Raw genomic sequence first — 27,551 nt, 5'->3', positions numbered from 1 at the left:
GTTATAGACGGATTAAGGCCATAATTCGTTTTTTTCAAGTGTCATGTAAATGTGCTGACTGCTGTGCAATACTGCCATATTGACTGCTGACTTTTTAAACCTAGACTGTTGTAGGTGTTGGTTTGTTGAGTAGTGTCCTTAATTAATATGTTATATATTAACATATATAACATATAAATAATATATTTATATAATATATTGTATAATATATTTTTTTTTCCTGTGTGTTTGTGTAGTTTGATATTTGTTTGAGTGTTTTATCCACCGGTTGTGGTGTAGCTCCGGACCTAGTTTGGGCGTCGGTTCCCTCCAGGCCTTGGTTCGCCATGGGCGATGCCTGTGCTCCCAGCTGTGGACTGCAGTGAGCTCGCTGCTCATTTTACATCGTGGTTGTCCAACGCTCTGCGCTTTAACGCTCGGCGTGATGTTCCGAGCAATGTTGCTTGGTGGTGTTGCAGTGGCTGTGCAGACGGTTTGGGACACACCAGCGCTCTGCGTGGCGGAGCTTCTCTGCTCGCTTTGTGGATCCATGGCGTGATGTTCTGAGCGATGTTGCTGACGGCGTCGCGGCGGCAGTGCTGGAGATGTGGGACTTGTTTTCGTGGACCTTTTGGTGGGACTGTGGCTGCTACACCACGGGAATTACATCATGACCCCTACTTGGTGGACTTTTTATTTATTTATTTATTTATTTATTATCTATTTATTTATTTATTATTTTTTTCTTTGTTTATAATTGTAAAGCGTCCTTGGTTTTTTTGAAAGGCGCTATATAAATTTAACTTATTATTATTATTATTATTATTATTATTATTATGGGGCGGCACGGTGGTGTAGTGGTTAGCGCTGTCGCCTCACAGCAAGAAGGTCCGGGTTCGAGCCCCGTGGCCGGTGAGGGCCTTTCTGTGCGGAGTTTGCATGTTCTCCCCGTGTCCGCGTGGGTTTCCTCCGGGTGCTCCGGGTTTCCCCCACAGTCCAAAGACATGCAGGTTAGGTTAACTGGTGACTCTAAATTGACCGTGAATGTGAGTGTGAATGGTTGTCTGTGTCTATGTGTCAGCCCTGTGATGACCTGGTGACTTGTCCAGGGTGAACCCCGCCTTTCGCTCGTAGTCAGCTGGGATAGGCTCCAGCTTGCCTGCAACCCTGTAGAACAGGATAAAGCGGCTAGAGATAATGAGATGAGATGAGATGTTGCATCTGTAATTATTTATACATTTGATTAGAAGTTTATCTCATCTCATCTCATTATCTCTAGCTGCTTTATCCTGTTCTACAGGGTCACAGGCAAGCTGGAGCCTATCCCAGCTGACTACGGGTGAAAGGCGGGGTACACCCTGGACAAGTCGCCAGGTCATCACAGGGCTGACACATAGACACAGACAACCATTCACACTCACATTCACACCTACGGTCAATTTAGAGTCACCAGTTAACCTAACCTGCATGTCTTTGGACTGTGGGGGAAACCGGAGCACCCGGAGGAAAACCTATTGGTTCTAAATGATAAAGTTAAGTTACATTATTAACTATTGCAGTGTGCAATTTTTAATTCCTTTTAAATTATTCTGCTATGCTAACTTAACCAAAATAAAGTGGATTCTCTGTGTAAAAATTCAGTTATTACAATGTAAAATTATAAGTTAGTACAACTTAAAGGAGAGTTAGTAGAAGTAAGGTTTAAAAGTTATTACTTAGACTTAGACTTTCTTTATGGTCATTCAGATTTGCATCAAACAATACACATCAAAACGAGATTTCATTGCTTTGGCTCAGTGTAGTGCAGAACGAAACAGCAGCAAGTATATTACCTGAGAAAAAAAAATATATATATACAAAACTGTGTATATAGTCCTATATACAATATAAAGTGTATTGCCTGAATATAAAGTATATTGCCTTGGTAGTGGTGGGGGATTAATTTGGTTCAACAGTCTTATGACATGTGGGAAAAAACTGTTGTAGAACCTGGCTGTTCTACTCCGGAGGCTGCATAGCCTCTTTCCAGAAACCAGCAGCGAGAACAGTCCATAGTGGGGCTGGGAGGTGTCTCTGCTGATGTTGCGAGCCCTGGTCAGGCAGCGTTTTTCTGCAATATCCTGTATCAGAGGAAGTGAAGTCCCGGTGATTTTCTCCGCTGTCTTCACCACCCTCTGCAGGGACTTCCAGTCAGAGGCCCTACAGGCTCCTGACCAGACAGAGATGCAGCAAGTCACTATGCTCTCTATAGTGCCTCTGTAGAAAGTGGTGAGAATAGGAGGGGGGAGATGTGCCTTCTTCATCCGGCGCAGAAACTGCATGCGCTTCTGAGCCCTCTTGACAAGGGCCCCGGTGTGATGGGACCAGGTCAGAGTGTCCGTTATCTGCACCCCCAGGAACTTTGTGCTGCTGATTCTCTCCACTGCTGTGCCATTGATTATGAGTGGTGTGTGAGTGGGCCGGCTCCTCCTGAAGTCAGTGATGATCTCCTTGGTTTTGGCGACATTCAGGACCGGGTTGTTGGTTTTGCACCAGTCCACTAGGTGTATCACCTCCTCTCTGTAGGCCATGTCGTTGTCACCCTGGAAAAGACCCACTACTGTTGTGTCATCTGCAAACTTCACAATATGGTTAGTAGTGGACCTGGGACAGCAGTCATGGGTCATCAGGGTGAACAGCAGCGGGCTCAGGACACAGCCCTGAGGGGAGTCGGTGTTCAGGGAGATGACACTGGAGGTGTTGTTGCCCACCCGCACAGACTGACGTCTTTTGGTGAGAAAGTCAAGCAGCCAGTTACACGGGGGGAACTGAAACCAAGAGGGGCCAGTTTGCTCACCAGGTGCTGTGGGATGATGGTATTGAATGCCGAGCTGAAGTCCAAAAACAACATCCGCACGTGTGTCCGCACATGTGCATTTACGATGTAAAATTATAAGTTAGTACAACTTACGGTTGAGTTGACAAAAATCAGAATTCAGAGTTGAGCAAATTCAAAAGCAAAACTTAAAATATTTAGTGTAATTGCCCAACTTAAAATTTTATTGAAGTTTGTTGCCTTGAAATTTCGAGTTCACTCAACTTTTTTTTTTTGCAGTGTAGGAAAACATTTTAAAACACCATAATTGACCAATCAGAATCCAGAATCAAGTATTCAACAAAGCCACATCCTTTTTTTTAGAAGTAGTAGTTTTATATTAGTTTTATTGTACATATTTTCCTATGTTTATTTTAGTATTTATGTGTGCACTTTATGGTGAAACTTTAAATCTCATTGTACTTGTATAATGACAATAAAGGCTTTCTATTCTATTCTATTCTATTCTATTCTATTCTATTCTATTCTATTCTATTCTAATCCGGTTTCATAAATACACACAAGATGTCATGTGGTCCTAAAGAAGCAACTTCACTCAGGGTAAACTGGATTCCTTGCCAAACACTCAGGTTTCATTGTATGTTTGTGTTTAGATGTGTAAGAATGTAAACCTGTTTGGATTTGGCAGAAAAAAGTGACAAGCTGAATAGACTGGTACGAAAATCCAGAATTGTGACACCCAAAGGCATTTTTGAGACAAAGTCGGCAAACAGTCTTATTTTGTCAATTTGAGTGTGCCGAATTCAAATCTGCAATATGTCGAGCTCTATCTGACCTCTGTTGACCTCTAGAGGTCATTGAACTTTGGGCCTGTAAACGTCTCAGCTGAACCCAGTTTCTCAGCTTTCTAAGGAATGAAATGTACTAAAATGATTAATGAAGTTAGCAAATGGCCTTGTTTGTTAAATGTTTGGGTGCTGAATTCATTTTTCATTTGTAAAACGACATATGACCTCTGATAACCTCAAGGTCATTAAACTTGGCCTATAGGCCTATGCATTTAACGGCATTTTTAAACTGACTTTACTCCCCCAAAAAGAATATGAACAGACAAAAAACAAATAGAAAGGAACAAATACAACATTAAATGCCAGTCCATGCACACGTGACTTACTTTTCATAATGAGAATGCCTCGGCGATCACCTTACATAACATTGCATTACATTTAGCGGTTATTGTTTATACAAAGCTACTGAAAAAAGGACCGATTCAGCAGCATACAAAATGTGGGGGCATACAGGGTATACAGGTTAATCAGGGTTAGTATATATGAGAGTTTTTTTCTTTGTTGTATGTTTTTTGTTTTGTTTTAAACGGGGCCTTTACAAAAAACAAACAACAAAGAAAAAAACTTGTGATATGGTCTGGTGTTAACCAGACTAATGGCCCTTTTCCACTACCCTTTTTCAGCTCACTTCAGCTCGCTTCAGCTCACTTCAGCCCGACACGGCTCACGTTTCGACTACCAAAGAACAGCACGACTCGGCTCGCTTCAGCCTTGCTTAGCCCCTAAAACTCGCACCGTTTTGGAGTGGGGCTGAAGCGAGCCAAAGCGAGCCGAGTGAGGCTGGGGGCGTGAGCAGACACTCCCCTGTGCACTGATTGGTGAGGAGGAGTGTCCTCACATGCCCACACACGCCCCGCGAGCACGCTGGGATCTGTAAACACCGTAAACCCGGAAGAATAATAATTAGGAATTAAAGCCGCAAGCGGCCTCGACGGGCCCTCGCGCCAGCGGCCAAGGTGGCGGGGGCATGCGTCCCTGCGAAATACCTTCCACAGCTTCTTCGGCAAGAGACATTACCCCAAGGTAGTGGTGTGAAGGAAAAGCATTATGGAATTATTTACCAAAAACCCGTGTTGGAGCAATTGCGTCAGCCAAAAACAGTGCCCCCCATGGACGAAAATTCCCAAAATGTGGTATACAAGACATGGGAGGTAGTAAGAGGGTGGCCGTGAAGTTTGACCAAGTTTGAGGAAAGATTGGATTTTTTGCCCAAAAATAGCGTCCCCAGTGGCGAAATATCACAGAAATTGGGTAACATGTCAGAAGCCTAATGAGTGATTTGCGTGTGAAGTATGAGCAGTTTTGAGCAATTAGAAGATTTGTTATGAATTTTTAAGCATGTTAAATTTTGCAGTGAAAATTGATTGACGTATAACTTCTGAACGGTTAATGCTACGTGAAACGTATTTAGAAACTTTTGTCAGCCATGTCTGTAGATCATGTGTATCAATTTTGGTGACATTCCTATGAACGGTCTAGGAGGAGTTGCGCCGTGTTCGTGGCCATGCATTTCGCACATAAGTGAAATTACCTCACTTCCTGTTGGGCGTGGCTAATGCATTGGCATTACATTTTTGTCCGGCTTAGTGAGATACATATGCCTACCAAATGGCATGCCACTACTACAAACTCCATGGCAACCAGGCACCTTAATGCGGGAGGCCAAAATCACAATGAGTTAGGGGGCGCTATAGAGGCCCTGAGGCCTGCCTGGATCTGGGCTTCTGGTTCTCAGTAGCGGTGGCAGTCTAAGAAAAAGGAGCCAAATTTCGTGCGTTGTCGACCATGGCAAGCGCCCCAATAAGGGTCTTGTAAAGAGTTTGCTTGGCAAGTTTGACAGATCAGAAGCTGCAATATCATTTATGCCATAACCAGCACCCCCAGGGGCGAAAGTGCACAAAATTTGGTGTAGATGTCAGGTGAGCTATGAAGAGTTTGCGTATGAAGTTTGATGACAATTGAGTAAATAGAAGATGAGATATAGATTTTTGAAGAATAAATTTTTTGGTTTTTCCCATGTCAGTAGGAGGCGCTATGCTGTACATGAGCGATTATGAGTTGGAAAAATAAGTGTCTACAACAGCAACGTACTATCACAAGGTAGTGGTGTGAAGGAAAAGCATTATGGAATTATTTACCAAAAACCCGTTTTGGAGCAATTGCGTCGGCCAAAAACAGCGCCCCCCATGGACGAAAATTTCCAAAATGTGGTATACATGACATGGGAGGTAGTAAGAGGGTGGCCGTGAAGTTTGACCAAATTTGAGGAAAGATTGGAATTTTTCCCCAAAAATAGCGCCCCCAGTGGCGAAATATCACAGAAATTGGGTAACATGTCAGAAGCCCAATGAGTGATTTGCGTGTGAAGAATGAGCAGTTTTGAGCAATCAGAAGATTTGTTATGAATTTTTAAGCATGTAAAATTTTGCATCGAAAATTGATTGACGTATAACTTCTGAACGGTTTATCCTACGTGAAACGTATTTAGTAACTTTTGTCAGCCATGTCTGTAGATGATGTGTATCAATTTTGGTGACATTCCTATGAACGGTCTAGGAGGAGTTGCGCCGTCTTCGTGGCCATGCATTTCGCACAAAAGTGAAATTACCTCACTTCCTGTTGGGCGTGGCTAATGCATTGGCATTACATTTTTGTCCGGCTTAGTGAGATACATATGCGTACCAAATGGCATGCCACTACTACAAACTACATGGCACCCAGGCACCTTAATGCGGGAGGCCAAAATCACAACGACTTAGGGGGCGCTATAGAGGCCCGGAGCCCCGGCCAAGTTTGGGCTTCTGGTTCTGAGTAGCGGTGGCAATTCTCGGAACTGGTGCCAAATTTCGTGCGTTTTCGCCCATGGCAAGCGCCCCGAAAATGGCCCAACAGCGGAGAAAAATAAAGAAGAAGAAGAAGACGGAAGAAGAAGAAGAAGAAGAAGAAGAAGAAGACGGAAGAATAATAATAATAGTGAACTCTTACAAGAACAATAGGGCCTTCGCCCATAGGGCTCGGGCCCTAATTACGAGAATTTCTGAAGCCTTATGTGCCTCGCCTCATCTATACGCTCTTGCCAGTATCTGTTGGCGTTGTCGATGACAACAAGCCACAGCACCAAGACCAGCAACACTAACGACTCCATGTCCTCCATGTTTATTGTTTACTATTCGGGTCATGAGACTACTGCTTAAAAGCTCACTGATGTCACTGTTTGCGCTGCTTAACGACATCATGTGATGTCCACCCACTTTCGTTAACTCCACCCAATGTGTCCACCCACTTCCAGCCAGCACGGTTCAGCGCGGTTGTAGTCGAAATGCAACTTCAATAGCCCCGCTCAGCTCGACTCAGCCCAACTCAGCACGGCACGGCTCAGCCCGACTCAGCCGCGTTTGTAGTGGAAAAGCGGCATAACAGAAAGGGTGTGAACTGCTGAATTGTAAGCTTTAGTATTACACTTTGAGTGTGTGTGTGTGTGTGTGTGTGTGTGTGTGTGTGTGTGTGTGTGTGAGAAAGAGTTACTCAAACAAGCCCGTTTAGTCAGCCCTGCACAGGGCTGCCTGTGACAACGTAGTTTTGAATCTTTCTCGAAATGCTAACTAAGGCCCACTTTACACGGGGACGGTCTGAAACAAAAACGCAAAAGTCCGTTTTCGTTCTCACTTTTTTCCGCGTCTACATGACCGTTTTCAAGGAGGAAATCTGTGTCTATACAGTGACGCATAAATGTGTGGAATTCAATTGGATGTACATGCCAGGCGGCTAGGTGGTGCTGTGAAAGACCTCCGCTATGTCTGCACGCATGTGCAACGTCTTCCGTCTTGTCTGATCTGCAGCTAGAGAGGGGATTTATGGCTCTTTGATGGGATCCGCATCTTTATGATCCGTTCTTTGAAAAGAGCCGTTCAAAAGACTGGCTCATTTGGCTCTTTTTAAATATTTATTCAGTTTTAAGAAGACAGCGTCTAAAGAAGCCAGATCCCTCTGCTTAGACAGTGACATCAATATTTCTGGACATACCTTTTATATAAAGCAACCTAGACTTACATTATTGTAACCCCTAAACGCTCATAAATAACCATTAAAAAACAATGAGGGCTTCAATGAATGTCCATGCAGAACGGCTTTTCTGTAAAAAAAAAAAAATAACCCACTCAAGAACATAGTTATCAAGAACGCAAGAATATTTTATAGAAAAACACTTGTTTTAGAAAAATATTTAAGTCTGAGATACAAAATAGATACAACTACAATAAATATAACACAAGAACTAGTTATCACACAAGAACATTTTAATAGAAAAAAACAAACTTTCTATATTAAAAATATTGAAATTGTAACAAAAATAGATACAACTAAACAGTCAGATAAATAGATAAAGTTAACAAGAACACAAGATTATTTTAATAGGAAAAAAAATATTAATGCAAAAAATATTATTATTAGAAAAATAGATACAACTAGACAAACAGATAAATAAATAAAATACACAAAAATAGAACAAACAAAATGACGATAGAATAAATTAAATGAACGTCCGTGCAAAGTAGTTTTCCCACAATATTATCATTAATATCACACAACAACATTATAAACTATATACAAAACAATTTGAACTATTAGGCAAACAGATAAAACTTGAATAAATAAAAGGCAAATGCTGTTTAGCCAACTTCTTGTCCTTGGGCAAAAAAGAATGACAGAAAGAACGGCTCCCCCAGCTCGAGACTCGGTTCTCATCGTTCATGCCTAGGAGCCGTTCAAAAGAATCGTTTCGTTCGCGAACGTCACAACACTAATCTGCACATCTGCGCCGCAAAAACTTTGACTACTCTGGCTATGGTAAATAAGAAAGTAAGTAAAAAAGTAAGAGCATACTATACCCGCCTCTGTTCATTAACGGTATATGTGCAGATTCGGTATAGATGTTCGAAGGACTCCTGGACGTTTATTAAAGCTGCCAGAGCAGCTTGAAGGTCCATTGGATCAATGTAATCAGACATGCTCTTACTTTTTTACTTACTTTCTTACTTCCCGGGCTGGCATGTACAGTATATGACATATGTATGACGTTAACGCGTACCCGACGTGAGCAGATCCGAGCAGAGTTTTGCGTATTGGGTAGTTTAGACGGATATGCAACGGGGGCTGTTTTTAACTTATCCACTCTGGAAGGTGTTTTCAATTTTTTTCCGTTTTTCAGCCTCGGAAACGCCGTCCCCGTGTAGACGAAAGGAACTTCCGATAAAATATTTAATCGTTTTTATCCGACAGCGTCCTCGTGTAAACGGGCCCTAAAATGTAATAGGCAATGACAATGAAACGTTTCCCCTTGGAAAGTTGGCATGACACCGCTGAACGGTCTGCCACTGCACTGACAATATTTTCTCACCTTCCCTCCTTCTCTTTCCCTGCTCTTCTGTTGACTGTCCAAACCTTAATTTAGTTTGTTGCAACGTTTTCATTTTGCACTCAGGTAAAGCCGTATAATGCGATGTGACTATTAGCCTACGTTAGGTTAGGTAGGCATATGTGATAGAGCGTAGACTACACCCTGCCTGTTTTATCCAAAACCCAACTTCCCCGGCTGACACTAGTATAGGCTACGTCGTGTGACGCTGCATTAGACACGGCAACGATAGAGATAGAGGCTGAGAGATTTCAGATGACATTAGACAATGTGAATTTTATTGGGGGGAAATACAGATGACATGTGGATGTGGACGCTGCGTTTTACATTGATCACTGCTCGAATTCAGCGTAGACCAATTTTAAATTTCTGAAAAAAATACCGAGGACATGACCTCGGTGTCCTCAATGGTAGTTACGGCCATGGAGGTTATAGGTCACATTAAAGGTAGGAAAAGTTTTGAAATTATTTATCGTGGTCTCTTTTTGTTTTTTTTTACATCAGAAAAACCAATGATTTTAACGGGATGTGTACACTTTTTATATCCACTGTATGGTTGCCCTATGAATAACATCCACCAAATGGGAGCATGGCATAGGATGATACTATACTCATGGTACAGTGGTGCTTGAAAGTTTGTGAACCCTTGAGAATTTTCTATATTTCTGCATAAATATGACCTAAAACATCAGATTTTCACACAAGTCCTAAAAGTAGATAAAGAGAACCCAGTTAAACAAATGAGACAAAAATATTATACTTGGTCATTTATTTATTGAGGACAATGATCCAATATTACATATCTGTGAGTGGCAAAAGAATGTGAACCTCTAGGATTAGCAGTTAATTTGACGGTGAAATTAGAGTCAGGTGATTTCAATCAATGGGATGACAATCAGGTGTGAGTGGGCACCCTGTTTTATTTAAAGAACAGGGATCTATCAAAGTCTGATCTTCACAACACGTTTGTGGAAGTGTATCATGGCACGAACAAAGGAGATTTCTGAGGACCTCAGAAAAAGCGTCGTTGATGCTCATCAGGCTGGAAAAGGTTACAAAACCATCTCTAAAGAGTTTGGACTCCACCAATCCACAGTCAGACAGATTGTGTACAAATGGAGGAAATTCAAGACCATTGTTACCCTCCCCAGGAGTGGTCAACCAACAAAGATCACTCCAAGAGCAAGGCGTGTAATAGTCATCGAGGTCACAAAGGACCCCAGGGTAAATTCAAAGCAACTGAAGGCCTCTCTCACATTGGCTAATGTTAATGTTCATGAGTCCACCATCAGGAGAACACTGAACAACAGTGGTGTGCATGGCAGGGTTGCAAGGAGAAAGCCACTGCTCTCCAAAAAGAGCATTGCTGCTCGTCTGTAGTTTGCTAAAGATCACGTGGACAAGCCAGAAGGCTATTGAAAAATGTTTTGTGGACAGATGAGACCAAAATAGAACTTTTTGGTTTAAATGAGAAGCATTATGTTTGGAGAAAGGAAAACACTGCATTCCAGCATAAGAACTTTATCCCATCTGTGAAACATGGTGGTGGTAGTATCATGGTTTGGGCCTGTGTTGCTGCATCTGGGCCAGGACGGCTTGCCATCATTGATGGAACAATGAATTCTGAATTATACCAGCGAATTCTAAAGGAAAATGTCAGGACATCTGTCCATGAACTGAATCTCAAGAGAAGGTGGGTCATGCAACAAGACAACGACCCTAAGCACACAAGTCATTCTACCAAAGAATGGTTAAAGAAGAATTAAGTTAATGTTTTGGAATGGCCAAGTCAAAGTCCTGACCTTAATCCAATGGAAATGTTGTGGAAGGACCTGAAACGAGCAGTTCATGTAAGGAAACCCACCAACATCCCAGAGTTGAAGCTGTTCTGTACGGAGGAATGGGCTAAAATTCCTTTAAGCCGGTGTGCAGGACTGATCAACAGTTACCGCAAACGTATTGGTGCACAAGGGGGTCACACCAGATACTGAAAGCAAAGGTTCACATACTTTTGCCACTCACAGATATGTAATATTAGATCATTTTCCTCAATAAATAAATGACCAAGTATAATATTTTTGTCTCATTTGTTTAACTGGGTTTGTTTAACTTGTGCACCAAATTCTAGAGTTTTTTTTTTCTAAATTAAAGCTGTATGCTGTACAATCATTCTGCCACAGAAAAAGAAATGTTCACAGAAATTACTGAAAGCCCAAATATTGCCATGACATTCATGTCACTGCATGTAAACTTCTGACCACAACTTATATGAAAAACCAGGAATCTGGAGTGTGTGTGTGTATATACACACACACACAGCTATATCAGCTGGATAGTACAGTGGTAATGCTCACTGACTACGACGCAGGAGATCGGGGTTCGAATCCCGGTCGGGGCAAAACATGCAAGACGCCTCAATATCAGCCTACCTCAGGAATGAGTGAAGACATAATTGATAGAGTCATACTGGCTCAGATGTTGCCCGGGTCAACAAGGTCTGCGTCAGTTGCTAGGGAACCTGGATGTGAATGCTGCAACAAGTTGATACACAGTACACCTTGGACACAATACTACACAATACACTACACAATACTACAAGTATACACCTTGGCCAAGATAAAGGCCAAGATAAAGCCAGCTAGCTGAACTACAGAAAGGGGCACCCAGGAAGTACAACTCACTCTCCATACCAGAGGCACTCGAAACAGCGACTAACAGCTATGGCCACCCGGTTGAAGAGATACACCAAGGAGAATAAACAAGCTGTTCTCCACTGAACCAGCCAAGGGGAACAACAACCGGTCAGACCCACCAAGAGCAACCTCCATCTCAATGGCAGACGACCAAGGAGATGCGCTATCAACACTGCTGTTCTGTATAGGCCTGAACCCCCTCAGTCGGATCATCATGAAGAGCGGCTACCTATCTCTACAACAATCAGCCACCTGCTCTACATGGATGACATCAAGCTGTATGCCAGGAACGAGCGAGAAATAGACTCGCTGATCCACACCACCCGGATCTATAGCAATGACGTAGGGATGTCATTCGGCCACAAACAAGTGTGGCCGGATGGTCTCAAAGAGAGGCAAGATGATCCGGACTGAGGGGATTGACCTACCAGAGGGCAACATACAGTGGTGCTTGAAAGTTTGTGAACTCTTTAGAATTTTCTATATTTCTGCATAAATATAACCTAAAACCTCATCAGATTTTCACACAAGTCCTAAAAGTAGATAAAGAGAACCCAGTTAAACAAATGAGACAAAAGTATGATACTTGGTCATTTATTTATTGAGGAAAATAATCCAATATTACATATCTGCGAGTGGCAAAAGTATGTGAACCTTTGCTTTCAGTATCTGGTGTGACCCCTTTGTGCAGCAATAATTGCAACTAAACGTTTCTGGTAACTGTTGATCAGTCCTGCACACCGGCTTGGAGGAATTTTAGCCTGTTCCTCCGTACAGAACAGCTTCAACTCTGGGATGTTGGTGGGTTTCCTCATATGAACTGCTCACTTCAGGTCCTTCCACAACATTTCACTTGGATTAAGGTCAGGACTTTGACTTGGCCATTCCAAAACATTAACTTTATTCTTCTTTAACTATTCTTTGGTAGAACAACTTGTGTGCTTAGGATCATTGTCTTGCTGCATGACTCACCTTCTCTTGAGATTCAGTTCATGGACAGATGTCCTGACATTTTCCTTTAGAATTTGCTGGTATAATTCAGAATTCATTGTTCCATCAATGATGGCAAGCCGTCCTGGCCCAGACGCAGCAACACAGGCCCAAACCATGATACTACCACCACTATGTTTCACAGATGGGATAAGGTTCTTATGCTGGAATGCAGTGTTTTCCTTTCTCCAAACATAACGCTTCTCACTTAAACCAAAGAGTTCTATTTGGTCTCATCCGTCCACAAAACATTTTTCCAATAGCCTTCTGGCTTGTCCATGTGATCTTTAGCAAACTGCAGATGAGCAGCAATGTTCTTTTTGGACAGCAGTGACTTTCTCCTTGCAACCCTGCCATGCACACCATTGTTGGTCAGTGCTGTCCTGATGGTGGACTCGTGAACATTAACATTAGCCAATGTGAGAGGGGCCTTCAGTTGCTTAAAAGTTACCCTGGGGTCCTTTGTGACCTCGCTGACTATTCCATGCCTTGCTCTTGGAGTGATCTTTGTTGGTTGACCACTCCTGGGGAGGGTAACAATGGTCTTGAATTTCCTCCATTTGTACACAATCTGTCTGACTGTGGATTGGTGGAGTCCAAACTCTTTAGAGATGGTTTTGTAACCTTTTCCAGCCTGACGAGCATCAACAACACTTTTTCTGAGGTCCTCAGAAATCTCCTTTGTTCATGCCATGATACACTTCCACAAACATGTGTTGTGAAGATCAGAATTTGATAGATCCCTGTTCTTTAAACAAAACACGGTGCCTACTCACACCTGATTGTCATCTCATTGATTGAAAACACCTGACTCTAATTTCACCTTCAAATTAACTGCTAATCCTAGAGGTTCACATACTTTTGCCACTCACAGATATGTAATATTGGATCATTTTCCTTCATAAATAAATGACCAAGTATACTATTTTTGTCTCATTTGTTTAACTGGGTTCTCTTTATCTACTTTTAGGACCTGTGTGAAAATCTGATGATGTTTTAGGCCATATTTATGCAGAAATATAGAAAATTCTAAAGGGTTCACAAACTTTCAAGCACCACTGTAGGTGATATCCAAGACAGCTACAAGTACCTTGGCATCCCACAGGCTAATGGAAACCATGAAGAGGCCACAAGGAAGTCAACCACAGCCAAATACCTCCAGAGAGTAAGGCAGGTCCTGAAAAGTCAGCTGAATGGTAAGAACAAGGTCCAAGCCATCAACATGTACGCACTACCAGTCATCAGATACCCCGCTGGTATCATAAACTGGCCAAAGGAGGAGATAGAAGCCACAGATATCAAGACTAGAAAGCTCCTCACCATGCATGGAGGGTTCCACCCCAAGTCCAGCACCCAGAGACTATACACTAAGCGGAAAGAGGGAGGCCGAGGGCTAGTGAGCGTCAAGACCACGGTCTAGGATGAAACATCGAAAATCCGAGAATTCATCAGAAAGATGGCCCCAAAGGATGAACTGCTAAGTGAATGTCTCAGGCAGCAGAACCCTGATGAGAGCGCAGAGGAGGAGGAGGAACAGACAACCTGGAGGGACAAACCCCTACATGGCATGTACCACCGTCAGATAGAGGAAGTGGCTGATATCAAGAAATCCTACCAGTGGCTGGATAATGCAGGACTGACAGACAGCACAGAGGCACTAATCATGGCAGCACAAGAACAGGCCATAAGCCCAAGAGCCATAGAGGCCAGGATCTACCAGAGTAGATCAGACCCAAGATGCAGACTGTGCAAAGAAGCCCCTGAAACAGTCCAGCACATAGTAGCAGGGTGTAAGATGCTAGCTGGATCAGCGTACATGGAGAGGCACAACCAAGTGGCTGGGATAGTATACAGGAACATCTGCAACCAGTATGGAATAGAAGTACCCAAGTCCCAATGGGCCATACCACAGAAGGTGGCTGAGAACAACAGGGCCAAGGTTCTGTGGGACTTCAGCTTCCAGACTGACAAACAGATCCTGGCTAACCAACCGGACATAGTGGTGGTGGACAAAGAGCAGAAGAGGGTGGTGGTGATAGATGTGGCGATCCCAGCTGACGCCAACATCAGGAAGAAGGAACATGAGAAACATCAAGGGTTGAAAGAGCAGCTGGAACGGATGTCCCCTTGGTAGTGGGGGCACTTGGGGCAGTAACCCCCAGACTGGGAGAGTGGCTCCAGCAAATCCCAGGAACAACATCTGAAGCCTCAGTCCAGAAGAGCGTAGTACTAGGAACATCGAAGATACTGCGCAGAACCCTCAAACTCCCAGGCCTCTGGTAGAGGACCCGAGCTTGAAGATGACATGGATACCACCCCCCTGCCGGGGGTGAGAAGGAGGTTTTTTTTTATATATATATAAAATACACACTCCAGATTCCTGGTTTTTCAGCTTAATTCTTGCTTGTATCACAATAAAACAACAATTTGCACCTTTACATTTGTAGGCCTGTTGTGTAAATCAAATGTTGCTAACCCCCCACCAATTCATTTTAATTCCAGCTTTTAATGCAACAAAACAGGACAAACACAAAGGGGATGAATACTTTTGCAAGACATTGTATTGGGATTTGAGACAGACATATTCATCAAAGCAACATATTTTCTCAGGAAGTCCATGCTTATTTCAGCAGGACAATGCCAAGCCTAATTCTGCATGGGCTACAACACCGTGGCTTCATAGACACAGAGTGTGTGTGTTTGACTGGCCTGCTGCCAGTCCAGGTCTGTCTTCTATTGAGAATGTATGGTGCATCATGAAGAGGAGAATAAGACAACGACAACCACGGACTGTTGAGCAGCTAAAGTCTTGTATCAAGCAAGAATGGACAAAAATTCCAATTTTAAAACTGCAACAATTAGTATCTTCAGATCTCATATGATTAAAAAAGTACTATTAACCCTGATCAGTACACTTGGGGTCCACGCGGACCCCAGCACTGTATTTTGTAATATTTTTTATGTTACCAATTTTTTTTTGTCTGCTATATTAGGTAGTTGTCACTCACCAGGTTGTCACTCCACACACTAGAGATTATTGCGTTGCACGCATTTATAGAATTTCTATAATAGATTTTCATTTGGGTTCCATGTGGACCCCAGCCAGAGACTCTAATTTTCAACTATTTTTAGCCATACTTTATTCAAACAATATACTCATCAACATTAACAGGATTCATTTCACTATTTTAGTATAGTTTGTTGTAGATAACAAGGAGGTTAAAAAAAAGGAGAGAGCTTGCAATTAGCACCCTCCATGTGCCTTTGCTTTGCCCTGCTAGATCCTGCTGTGTTCCATTGTCTGTGCGCCCCAGTAATGTTGTACTATCTGTGGCAATGTCTGCAAAGACCATTCTACTCCAAGTGTTTGTTGTGATGAGTGTGTCTAAATATTGTGAGACATGCACTCTGATTTTTTGCTCAAGTGAAATTCATCTTCGTACCCACTTGAATTGATAGCCAAGTGATTTTGTAGTTGAAAAACTGCCCAACTGGACCTTAACTATCATGCTATTATTGTGGGGTCCACCTGGACCCCAATGCTCAGTAGGGTAATTTTGATAAATCAGTCAAATATATGCTTTACCTGTACATCTTTATTATATTTTCTTCTACCTTATCATCAAAGTAGCACTAGGATGTGACAACGCCCTTCTTTAGACTTGATGTAGCACAAAAATTTGTGGAAAACGTAAAGTAAAAAATGTGAAAATATTGTGTATTTCTTTTTTCCTTGATTTGTGTGTTCTCCTTGTGTCTGCGTGGGTTTCATCTGGGTGCTCCGATTTCCCCCACAGTCCAAAGACATGCAGGTTCGGATAATCGGTGGCTCTAAATTGACTGTAGGTGTGAATGTGAGTGTGAATGGTTGTGTCTCTGTGTGTCACCCTGCGATGACCTGGTGACTTGTCCAGGGTGTACCCCACCTCTCACCCATAGTCAGCTGGGATAGGCTCCAGCTTGTCTGCGAGCCTGTAGAACAGGATAAGCAGCTACAGATAATGGATGGATGGATGGATGGATGGATAAAACCATTATAATCAACAATTTTTTTGTGGACTTACAAGTTCACACATTATTCAAACAAATTTTGAGGCAGTTGTCTACTGAATATAGACACAAAGTACATGAAATAGTGTTGGGGTCCCTGTGGACCCCAAGTGTACAAATTAATCAGTCTGGGCATGTGTACTGGTGAGGGTTAAAGGAAAGGTGATGTAATACAATGGTAATAATGCCTCTGTCCCAGCTTTTTTTTTAGTGTGTTGCAGACATCAAATTATAACTTCATTTATATTTACAAAACACAACCAAGTTACTGTGGCAGCAAGGGCGTGGTCAAGCCAGTTTGTGAATGGAGAGCAAAGCCGGGGAGGGGAAGTGGCAGAGTATTGCACCTGTGTGAATTAATGTGCTGTGTGCGTTTTCCCAGTGGCAGGGAGTAGATAAAAGGGTGGAGAGGAGAGAAGGAGAGTACTTTCCTGTGCATTGTTTTGTGTGTGTGCATGCGTGTTACAATGTCCAACCTTAACACAAATAAATCTAGGACATCATAACAAAAGAGTCAAACACTGTTGTAGGGGAAAAAGCTTTTTCGTTTACTCAAGATGTTTAAAAGCATAACATCAAGCACAAAAAACCCCTAAAACAAAGCCAGGTGACTAAGGATAGAAAAATAGGAAAAAGATCAAAGAAAACCTACAACTGACTTGCTAGATGTTTACACTGCCCTTGCTCCCGTGCTCCTACTGCACAGGCGCAGTGACGCAAATCAAAATGTGAGTCTTCCGCTTTATTCCTTACCTACACTTACTAGCTGACACTAGTAACATGCAGAAATTAGTCACCAGGGACAACAGGTTTGACAAGAGATAACAAAACGAAAAGAAACTAACAAATTCAACTATATAAATAATACTAAAAAAAACATGAGGCGCGAGTGTGCCAGCGAGTCTGCCCCTGGGAAGTCCAGGTGACAAAGAGAGAGAGAGAGAACAGACCGCCATCTTGGATGAGAGGTGGTATTTATACCAGATGACCAATCCCCGCAAACGCAGTCCACCTGTCAGCCATGCCCAAACTCCACCTACAGGCATGCAGACAAAAAGGGGAAAAAAAACAAACCAACAACCCCGTAACAATGTGAAACTTTATTTTTTCCATTGAAAGCTGAAAAGTTTGCATAAAAGGTGCCAAAGTACAGTACATGCCTGTCCAAGTGCTTTAGTGTCCCACCTCTCCCTACAAGAGTATTACACTGGTGCCAAAACCCAGGAATGCTGAAGCAAACCACCATCATGGAGCCTTCCCTGTTCAAGGAGCTTGTCCATGCCATAACCGCTGCCCAGCAGAACCAGCTCCAGGCACTGGTTGTGATGCTGTCCCAGCAGGACTGTCAGGTGCTCCTGCTTCTCATCCCACCTGCAGGTGTGCCAGCCACAGAGTCAGCAAGCTTCCCCCATGTCACCCTCATGAGAATGGGGCTGCACAATGACCCTGAGGCCTTCATAGCGGTCTTCAAGCGAGTTGTGCGGATGGCTGGACAAACAGCAAGTGGCTCACCTACTGCTGCTCTTCACCAGCGAAGCATAGCTCGCGGCCCAGCAAGTGCCCACTGACAACAGGCTGGTCTATGCAAATCTGAAGCGCACTATCTTACAGCAAGTTGGCCGTACTTTTCAATAATTAAGGATAGACTGTACTGAGTGACGCATGACACTCAGACCGGCAAAAAAGTGACACAGTTGTTGGTCCTAAAGAGCCACAGGGAATTCGTATTCCATGCAGCTCATTATAACCCTATGGCAGGACACCTAGAACAAGATAAAACATTCACCTGTCTCTGCTCTCCAGCCTTTTAAGTTTGAGGTGGTCCACAGGACGGGGGCACAGATGGTGGTGGCAAACTACCACTCCCATTTGGGTGTGGGGTGGGTGGTGGGGGTCAGTTGCAGGTCAGACGGAGGGGATATGTGGTAGCGGGGGCGTGGTTGAGGGCCGGTTTGAATGGAGAGCAAAGCCAGGCAAGATGAGTGGCAGAGTGATTGCACCTATGTATAATTAATGTGCTGTGTGTTTTCCCAGTGACAGGGAGCAGATTAAAGTGTGAAGAAGAGAGAAGTAATAGAGTGCTTCCCTGCACCTCGTGTTCTATGTGTGTGTGTGTGTGTGTGTGTGTGTGTGTGTGTGTGTGTGAGAGAGAGAGAGAGAGAGAGAGAGAGAAAGACTTTATTTTTTCCATTGAAAAGTGAAAAACTGGAATAAAAGGTGTCAAAGTACCAAAGCCTCCTGTCCGAGTGCCTCAGTGTCCCACCTCTCCCTACAGTTACATTACATTACAGGCTTTTAGCTGATGCTCTTATCCAGAGCGACGTACAGCTAGACCCTGACTTCCTCATTGGTCAGTAAAACTCTTGAAAATCTTTTCTTTATACTTTTGTCAGTTAAATAAAGGTTCACATGAATTAACAAATCACAGATTTTTGTTCTTCTCACATTTTGGAAAATATCCCAACTTTTCTGGAAATGGGGTTAGTAACGTTCAGTACCATAGTTGCATGGTTGTGCATGAATTTCTCAACTATTTGACCAGCTCTTACCCCAGTGACATAATTCTGAAAACCAAAATAGGGTTCCTATGTTACATACTTGAGAAAGTTGACAATCTGTAAAAATAAGATCTGGTCCGAAAGCAATGCAGGATTGTGCTGGTTTAACTGGTTTAGGTTTCCTCTCAGACTCTTTCGGCATGTTTTGGACTGAAAGTGCTGTGTACATATGGGTGTGGCCTCAGAAATGTCCCTAAACCAGGTTTGTATCCAAAAAAAGATGATCAGATTATTATCTTACCAGATTAGGAACACTGCGATAAGCATTTCACTGCATGCCATACTCTGTACACTGTAAAAAAAAAAGTTACGCCAACTTAAAAATTCAAGGCAACTTGCTGCACAGGATTTTTGAGTTTATGTGACAACTAAGATTTTTAAGTTTTGAAGAAAGTTGTGCCAACTTATACTTTTGGTCTCAGATAACTTAGCCTTCATATTTACACAAACATAATTTTTTCAGTTTTACATGATAAGAATTCAACTTTAAGGCCACTAATCTTTCATCCAAGTACACCATTGTATGCCATTCATAGCACTTTAATTGGCTGGTACTGAATTGTTTGCACATTTCGTTTGTCAAATTAGCTTCAGGCTGAAAATAAGTGAATGTGTGACTTAACAAAAAAGCACTGCCACTACAGTTTTATAGCAGTTTTGCTACCATCATGTTAAAATAAACATGCTATTTGAACTGGATTGTTATTTGTTTTATTGTGGGATAAAAAGAAAATTGAACTAAAATTTTGAAGTTTTTACTTGGATGAAAGATTAAAGGCCTTAAAGTTGAATTCTTATCATGTAAAACTGAAAAAATTAAGTTTGTGTATATATGAAGGCTAAGTTATCTGAGACCAAAAGTATAAGTTGGCACAACTTTCTTCAAAACTTAAAAATCTTAGTTGTCACATAAACTCAAAAATCCTGTGCAGTAAGTTGCCTTGAATTTTTAAGTTGGCGTAACTTTTTTTTTTTACAGTGTATGATTGTGTATGTGACAAATAAATTTGAATTTGATTAGTTGATTAAACAAGTGATTTCATTCATGGCCTGTTGCACCACCCTCATACAGATGTGTACAGCATCTGCATATTATGCTGATGATTTTGCTGTTATGGGCTGAACCTCTACCCTTGTGGCTTGACAAGCAGCACACATGAGCAGAACACAACAGTGATCTAACAGGTTAGGACGCGTATGAGGCACAGAGTAAACTTTCAGACAGAGGAACTGTGACATCACGCCATTAGAGGGTTTCATTTACAAAGATAGGTGAGTTTATTCTTTCAATATTTGCAAGCAGGTTTCATTTAAAGTGAACAACTGAATATTTTCACTATTGCTGCCCTGTTGTACTCGTGGGAATATGGGCAGAAGTCAAGCTGCTTTGTGACAATGTCCTGTCTCTGTGCCAGCTATTAACATTGTACTGAGAAACGTAATCATTAAAGAAAATGTACAAGCATTCAATTTCAAAAATACTCAAGTATCAATATGACAAAAATAATATTCAAGTGTAGTACCTCAGTACGATTACTCACGTCTTTTCCACCTGATATTTTAGCTGTACAAGTAAAACTGAACTGAATTAAACTTTAAAACAGAAGATTCAGAACATGTACTACGAAGAGACAATAAAGATATCACGTTTTTTTTAAAACGCTAAATTACATAACATGCATTTGTAAAACATTTTAATCATAAGATAAACATTAATTTTACACTTCATTAAACAGTATGTTTGTTTTTTATTCTATATGTGGACATTTCAAGTACTTTTAAAGAACACGTTTACATTTTGGTCTTTTTGTTAGTTTAATGCAGGAATGGATTTGTGAAGAAGTATGATGTTGGATTAAATTTTTTTCCAAACAAGCAATGCGCTGTTTTAACTACTACATTCACTCCCGCATCTTTTATTTGAATTTTTCATTTGCTTGATAGAAAAACACTGTTCGAGTTCAGTGGAAACACACACACACACACACACACACACACACACACACACACACACACACACACACACCAAAAAAAAACAACCCAGCTATTTCAAATCGAGTTAAGGCAAGTTCAGTGGAACCAAGGTGCAGATCAAATAACCAACATGCAAAACATTTAGAAAGAGTTCCAGTAGCAACGGAAACATAACGACCAAAACCAGACAAAATTACAGCCTCAGAGAGAAGACACAAACCACGGAAATGGGTCAGTGCAGCAAATAAGAAGACAACATCAAGGAAATGCTTGCTTTAGGATGCATAAATATCTGCGTGGCTGTTCGATTGGTGCCTTCAGTGATCTGAGGATAGTGTTGAAATTCCTCATTGTTTTGGGATTCAGGCTACTCTACCGTCACAAAAGCTCTCCTGTCCGCCATATTGTCCCCCTCAGCCCTGGTCATAAACATGGAGCGAGACAGCAGTCTTCTGAAACAGACATTTTCCAGCCCAGATTATATCCAGTAAACGTCTCCGAGCCCATTCAGGATTTCTAAGAGTTTGTAACACCCTTTACAACAGAAGTGTCAACTGAAATTCTCTAAAAGTACAACAGGATGTTTATTGGAAAAATAAACTCTTCTTTTATTTTCACCATTAGGTCTCAGTCATAGCATTTTAAAATACATCTACTTTCTAAAAATGTAAAATAAGAAGAACTCACAGGGGCTTACATCTGCTAAGAATGTCCGAGGTCTCAGATCTCTCTTGTCGATCAACTTTTCCTCTTTTTTTTTTTAACATATTTTTAGGTCTCAATGATTCATTTTGGGATTTGGAGTCAGTCACTGAATCACACTATGCCAACACAGACATGTTTCTGAATCATTTTCAAATTAATAATCAGTGTTGATTTTCAACAAAATCCTTACAGGCATGTCTTGCCACTCAGCAGCCTTGGTAATGTCTCCAAACAGTTATTTCAGGCTAACAAAATCATGTTTAAACTTGCAATTTCAATGGCTACCAGGACAGAAACACTGCGTAGAATCATCAGTCAAATCTGATAAACACTGCTGAAGAGGCTTGGTGCCTTTGCCTCAAAATATGGTTTAAACACTTTTTCCCACCATGGGTTTCTCTTATGCAAGTGAAACTATGTTTGTGTCAGTGCAACAACACAGTTGGCTCAACATGTTTCAACATTCAACAGACGATTCACTTTTTGGAGAGGGGGGAGATACAACGGTTGTGCATACAACCGCCATCTTTGGAGTTACAGACTTTTCCCTTAGATTTCTATTCAGGACTCTTTAAGTGGTTTGTTTCCTCCCTTATACCATCTCTATTTGGGTGATGTGAATTCATGTGCATTGTACAGTGGTGTGTGTGTGTGTGTGTGTGTGTGTGTGTGTGTGTGTGTGTGTGTAAAACAGGGTGGCTACTATGCAATGGGTCTGCTGCACAATCTAGACAAATGGATGTTTTTTTTTGTACCTTTGGAAAAGTGACAATGACAATAAAGACTTATCTTTTTAATCTCTGAGGGATCAATAAAGCAAGAAAATGTTGAGTAGTAGTATACTACAGGGTGGCACAGTGGTGCAGAGGTTGTGGGTTCAAACCTCATGGCTGACTAGGTCCTTTCTGTGCTGCATTTGCATGTTCTCCTCGAGGCTTTATGGGTTTCCTAGCACAATACATCCAGTTACCTTGGATCCTCCTGAAGTCAACAATCATGTGACATTGTGAGATTGTTGAGACTGCACCAGCCTGTGAGTGGATCCACTTCCTCCCTCAATGTTGATTCATCAGGGTAATGCCATCAGCAAACTTGAATTGAGCTGTAATATGCAGCACAGTCGTGAGCTAGCAGCACAAATAGCAGTGGCCTGTATTTGGACACACTGGGGTCTCCCAGGTAGAAATTACAGGATCCAAGTGCAGGAGGAGGTGTTGACATCAGTCATCATATTTAGCAGCCTTCCTTAACATGTCCAAGCCTGTTTGTTTAAAAAGGTCCTGAAGTGCTGAGTTGGACCCATCAGACCGGGTCCTCACCTGTTTCAGAACAGGTTTGAGTTGTGGTCTGTATGCTGGAATTAGCTTAACAGAGATGTGATCCAAGCAACCAAGGTGGGGTGGGGTTGAGTGGGGTATGCTGGTGTAAAACGTGTAATGTATTTTCTCAATTGACTGTGCTACTGGAACATGCTAATGGAATGTAGCCATCACTGACATCAAGTCATGAGGGCCAGTTGTAGATTACTGATAACACTGAGTTCATTCAGCGCTTTCTTCACTTTGAGCCAGGTGGAATCTGACACTATGATGGTGTCACGTTCCGCTGTGGCATGTCTTCAGGTGTACACGCTACAGCGCACAGGAGTATCATTATACAGAATGGATGTATTGAACACTGACCTACAAATCTGAAAATATTCTAAAACAAAAAAGACCATCCGTAACACACAGTGATGTCTATACTGGACACACGTTTCTGTTTCTGGTTGAGAGTACGCCGTGTGCATTCTGTCTGCCGCTTCTCACTGGAGCTTTTTATTACATTTTATTTTCTCTTTTGTTTTTCTTTTTTGTGTAGTTTGATGTTTGTTTGAGTGTTTTGTCTGCTGGTTGTGGTGTAGCTCCGAACCCAGTTTTGGGCGTCAGTTCCCTCCAGGCCTTGGTTCACCGTGGGTGATGCCTGTGCTCCCAGCTATGGATTGCAGTGAGCTTGTTGCTCATTTTAACATTGTGGTTGTCCAGCGCTCTGTGCAGCAGTGCTTTAGTGCTTGGCGTGATGTTCTGAGCAACATTGCCCGGTGGCGTTGCAGCAGCTGTGCTGGCAGTGTGGGACTTGTTTTTGTGCGCCTTTTGGTGGGACTGTGGCTGCTACACCACTGGAATGACATCTTGACCTCTATTTGGTGGACTTTTTTTTTCTCTATAATTGTAAAGCGATCTTGGGTTTTGAGAAAGGCGCTATATAAATTGAACTTAATACTAATAATAATAATAATAATAATAATAATAATAATATTATAGTTAGCATGGTGGTGCACTCTCTGGGGAACCAGAATGACCAGACACCAACACGAGACTTACCAGATAGCGCTACTATCCTCTCAGCCCACCTAATGGCTGCATCTGGAATGCTGTGGTTTATAAATTATGTAATAAAATGGACTGTCATTAATGTTCTAGATTTTATTTTTATCTCTCTGTGCATCGAAGCTGCCGATTATCACTGCTATCTTCCTAAATGCAATAACTGTGAAGAACCATTCTGTGCAAGAGCCTATACCACTCTTACACTGTGCAATAATCTATACTACACTTACATTTATACCTGTGCACATACCGGTATAATTTATTCTGGATGTCTTTCCACAACCTTCCTGTGAACATCATAACAATTACTGAAACAATACCAACTCAGGGAGGAGTAACTCTCTATTTCTATTTTAGCATCTTGCACCTTTGCACTTTGTTATTTCTACCTGCATTTGTGTATCCTTTATTTATGTCTACTGTCTTGTTCCAGTACCGCCAGTAAATACCACAAATTTGGTGATTTGGCTTCAGGGTTTACTCCCCAAGATCCACCCTGTTTTGCAAAGTTAGCAGGAGCACCTGGAGTAGGATGTGGCTCTCTACCACACACGGTCAGTCTTCACACATGGAGAGGCTCATGGCCACTTGATATAGACCATGTATTGCGCTTTACATGGTGCTGGATATAAGGAGACCAGTCTATGACACCACAATGGCCGACTAGAAAGGTGCGACTCCTCCAGTGATCTTTAACCCCCAAAGAAAGATTAGTCACCCATTTCTTAGATATAAGGACACTATCGAGGACATTCTGAAACATGGTGGTGCACTTCGAACAGGGAACAACACTGTAATCAGCAGGCTGGAACGGCAAAAATTTATTGATGATTTGTGCATCCAAATAGACAATGATCGAAAGGATGAAAACATAAGAAAAAGAATTAAGCACCACAAGAAAGGAAGGAACATTTGAGCACTACTACTCTTGCAATGACCTCATCTCATATTTTGTATTTTACCTGTATTGAGTCTAAGGTGTACATACAGTCCTGTGCAAAAGTCTTAGGCCCCTATTTTTTTCATACAAACTTTGCTATAAATTTCTATTTTATGACTTCTATATCATCGAGTCAGTACAAAAACGTTTTAGAATCCAAATGTTCATTTTTTTCCAGCACAAAATTAAATGTTACAGAAAAAAAGTTTTTATCTGAGCAGCGTATTCCATAAGAGAGCACTTTTCAGATTAAAAAAGAAAACATAATGAAGGCTGCTGGGTTTTGGTGTAAAATGAAGAAGTGAGTGTGACAGTCAAAGTGTCCAGAAGAACTGTGGCTGGTTCTGTAAGATGCTCAGGAAAACCTGACCTCACTGGACCTGAGACGGATATATATATATATATATATATATATATATATATATATATATATATATAAAAGTAAAGGGTCGTCTCACACCAAATACTGACTTTGTTTAATTTATTAAGACTTACTGATTACTGTTTATAGTATTTTTTAAACGTTAAAAATTTCACTTCATTATTTTTAAGTCATTTTTGTTCTACAGCATTTCTGTACATGAGCCTAAGACTTTTGTACAGGACTGTACATCTTGTTCCAAATTATATCTCATTGTTTTTGTACAATTAATACATCTATCTACAATTACAGTGCCTTGCAAAAGTATTCATCCCCTTTGGTGTTTGTCCTGTTTTGTCACATTACAAGCTGGAATTAAAATGGATTTTTGAAGGGTTAGCACCATTTGATTTACACAACATGACGACCACTTTAAAGGGGCGCATTGTTGTTTTATTGTGACACAAACAATAATTAAGATGAAAAAACAGAAATCTGGAGTGTGCATGAGTTTTCACCCCCTTTCGTATGAAACCCCTAAATAAGAGCTGCTCCAACCAATTCACTTCATAAGTCACATAATTAGTTGATTAAGATCCACCTGTGTGCAATCAAAGTGTCACATGATCTGTCACATGATGTCTGTATAAATCAACCTGTTCTGGAAGGACCCTGACTCTGCAACACTACTAAGCAAGCAACATGAAAACCAAGGAGCCTCCAAACAAGTCAGAGACAAAATTGTGGAGAAGTATAGATCAGGGTTGGGTTATAAAAAATATCCCAAACTCTGAATATCCCACAGAGCTCCATTAAATCCATTATAGCAAAATGGAAAGAATATGGCACCACTACAAACCTGAAAAGAGAAGGCCCTGCCCACCAAAACTCACAGACCGGGCAAGGAGGGCATTAGAGATGTAACAGAGACACCAAAGATAACACTGAAGAAGCTGCAAAGATCCACAGTGGAGATGGGAGTATCTGTCCATAGGACCACTTTAAGCCATACATGCCAAAGAGTGGGTGGGGCTTTATGGAAGAGTGACCAGAAAAAAGCCATTACTGAAGAAAACATGTTTGGGGTTTGCCCAACAGCATGTGGCAGACTCCCCAAACACATGGAAGAAGATTCTCTGATCAAATGAGATTAAAATTGATCTTTTTAGCCATCATGGGAAACGCCATGTGTGGCACAAACCCAACACCCTGAGAACACCATTCCTACAGTGAAGCATGGTGGTGGCAGCATCATGCTGTGGGGATGTTTTTCATCTGCAAGGACAGGAAAGCTGGTCAGGACTGAAGGAAAAATGGACAGCACTAAATACAGGGCAGTTCTGGAGGAAAACCTGTTTGAGACGATCAGAGGTTTGAGACTGGGATGAAGGTTCACGTTCCAGCAGGACAATGACCCTAAACATACTGCTAAAACTACAGTGAAGTGGTTTAAAGGTAAACATTTAAATGTCTTGGAATGGCCTAATCAAAGCCCAGACCTGAATCCAACTGAGAATCTGTGGCATAACTTGAAGATTGCTGTACACCAACACAACCCATCTAACTTGAAGGAGTTGGAGCAGTTTTGCCTTGAGGAATGGGCAAAAATCCCAGTGGCTGGATGTGCTAAGCTAATTGACACATACCCCAAGAGACTTGTAGCTGTAATTGCAGCAAAAGGTGGCTCTACAAAGTATTGACTTTGGGGTGTGTGTGTGTGAATACTTATGCACACTCCAGATTTCTGTTTATTCATCTTAATTACTGTTTGTGTCATAATAAAAAAAAATGTGCCCCTTTAAGGTGGTTAGCATGTTGTGTAAATCAAATGGTGCTAACCCTCCAAAAATCCATTT

General features: G+C 41.8%; 2 protein-coding genes across 4 annotated transcripts in view; both read left to right on the top strand.

The window, feature by feature from the left end:
• The window catches only part of LOC132882234 (4-galactosyl-N-acetylglucosaminide 3-alpha-L-fucosyltransferase 9-like), a 150,601-nt gene that overhangs the window by 15,526 nt on the left and 107,524 nt on the right, over positions 1-27,551 (top strand). The window contains exon 1 of one of the 3 annotated variants that reach the window (XM_060915494.1): positions 20,530-20,618. The exons of 1 other annotated variant lie outside the window; for it this stretch is intronic. The gene's annotated coding sequence lies outside the window, so the exon portion shown is untranslated. Of the gene's footprint in view, positions 1-20,529; positions 20,619-27,551 lie in introns of those variants that run through there. One more of the 3 variants, XM_060915495.1, reaches the window with a different exon arrangement.
• si:ch1073-440p11.2 (4-galactosyl-N-acetylglucosaminide 3-alpha-L-fucosyltransferase 9) overlaps positions 20,529-27,551 on the top strand; it is a 36,877-nt gene continuing 29,854 nt past the window's right edge. The window contains exon 1 of the mRNA XM_060915497.1: positions 20,529-20,618. The gene's annotated coding sequence lies outside the window, so the exon portion shown is untranslated. The remainder of the gene's footprint in view (positions 20,619-27,551) is intronic.

This window comes from Neoarius graeffei, chromosome 2, assembly GCF_027579695.1.
Source record: "Neoarius graeffei isolate fNeoGra1 chromosome 2, fNeoGra1.pri, whole genome shotgun sequence".
Lineage (NCBI taxonomy): Eukaryota > Metazoa > Chordata > Actinopteri > Siluriformes > Ariidae > Neoarius > Neoarius graeffei.
Note: the sequence above shows the minus strand (reverse complement) of the source record. Positions and strands in the feature narration are given on the sequence as shown.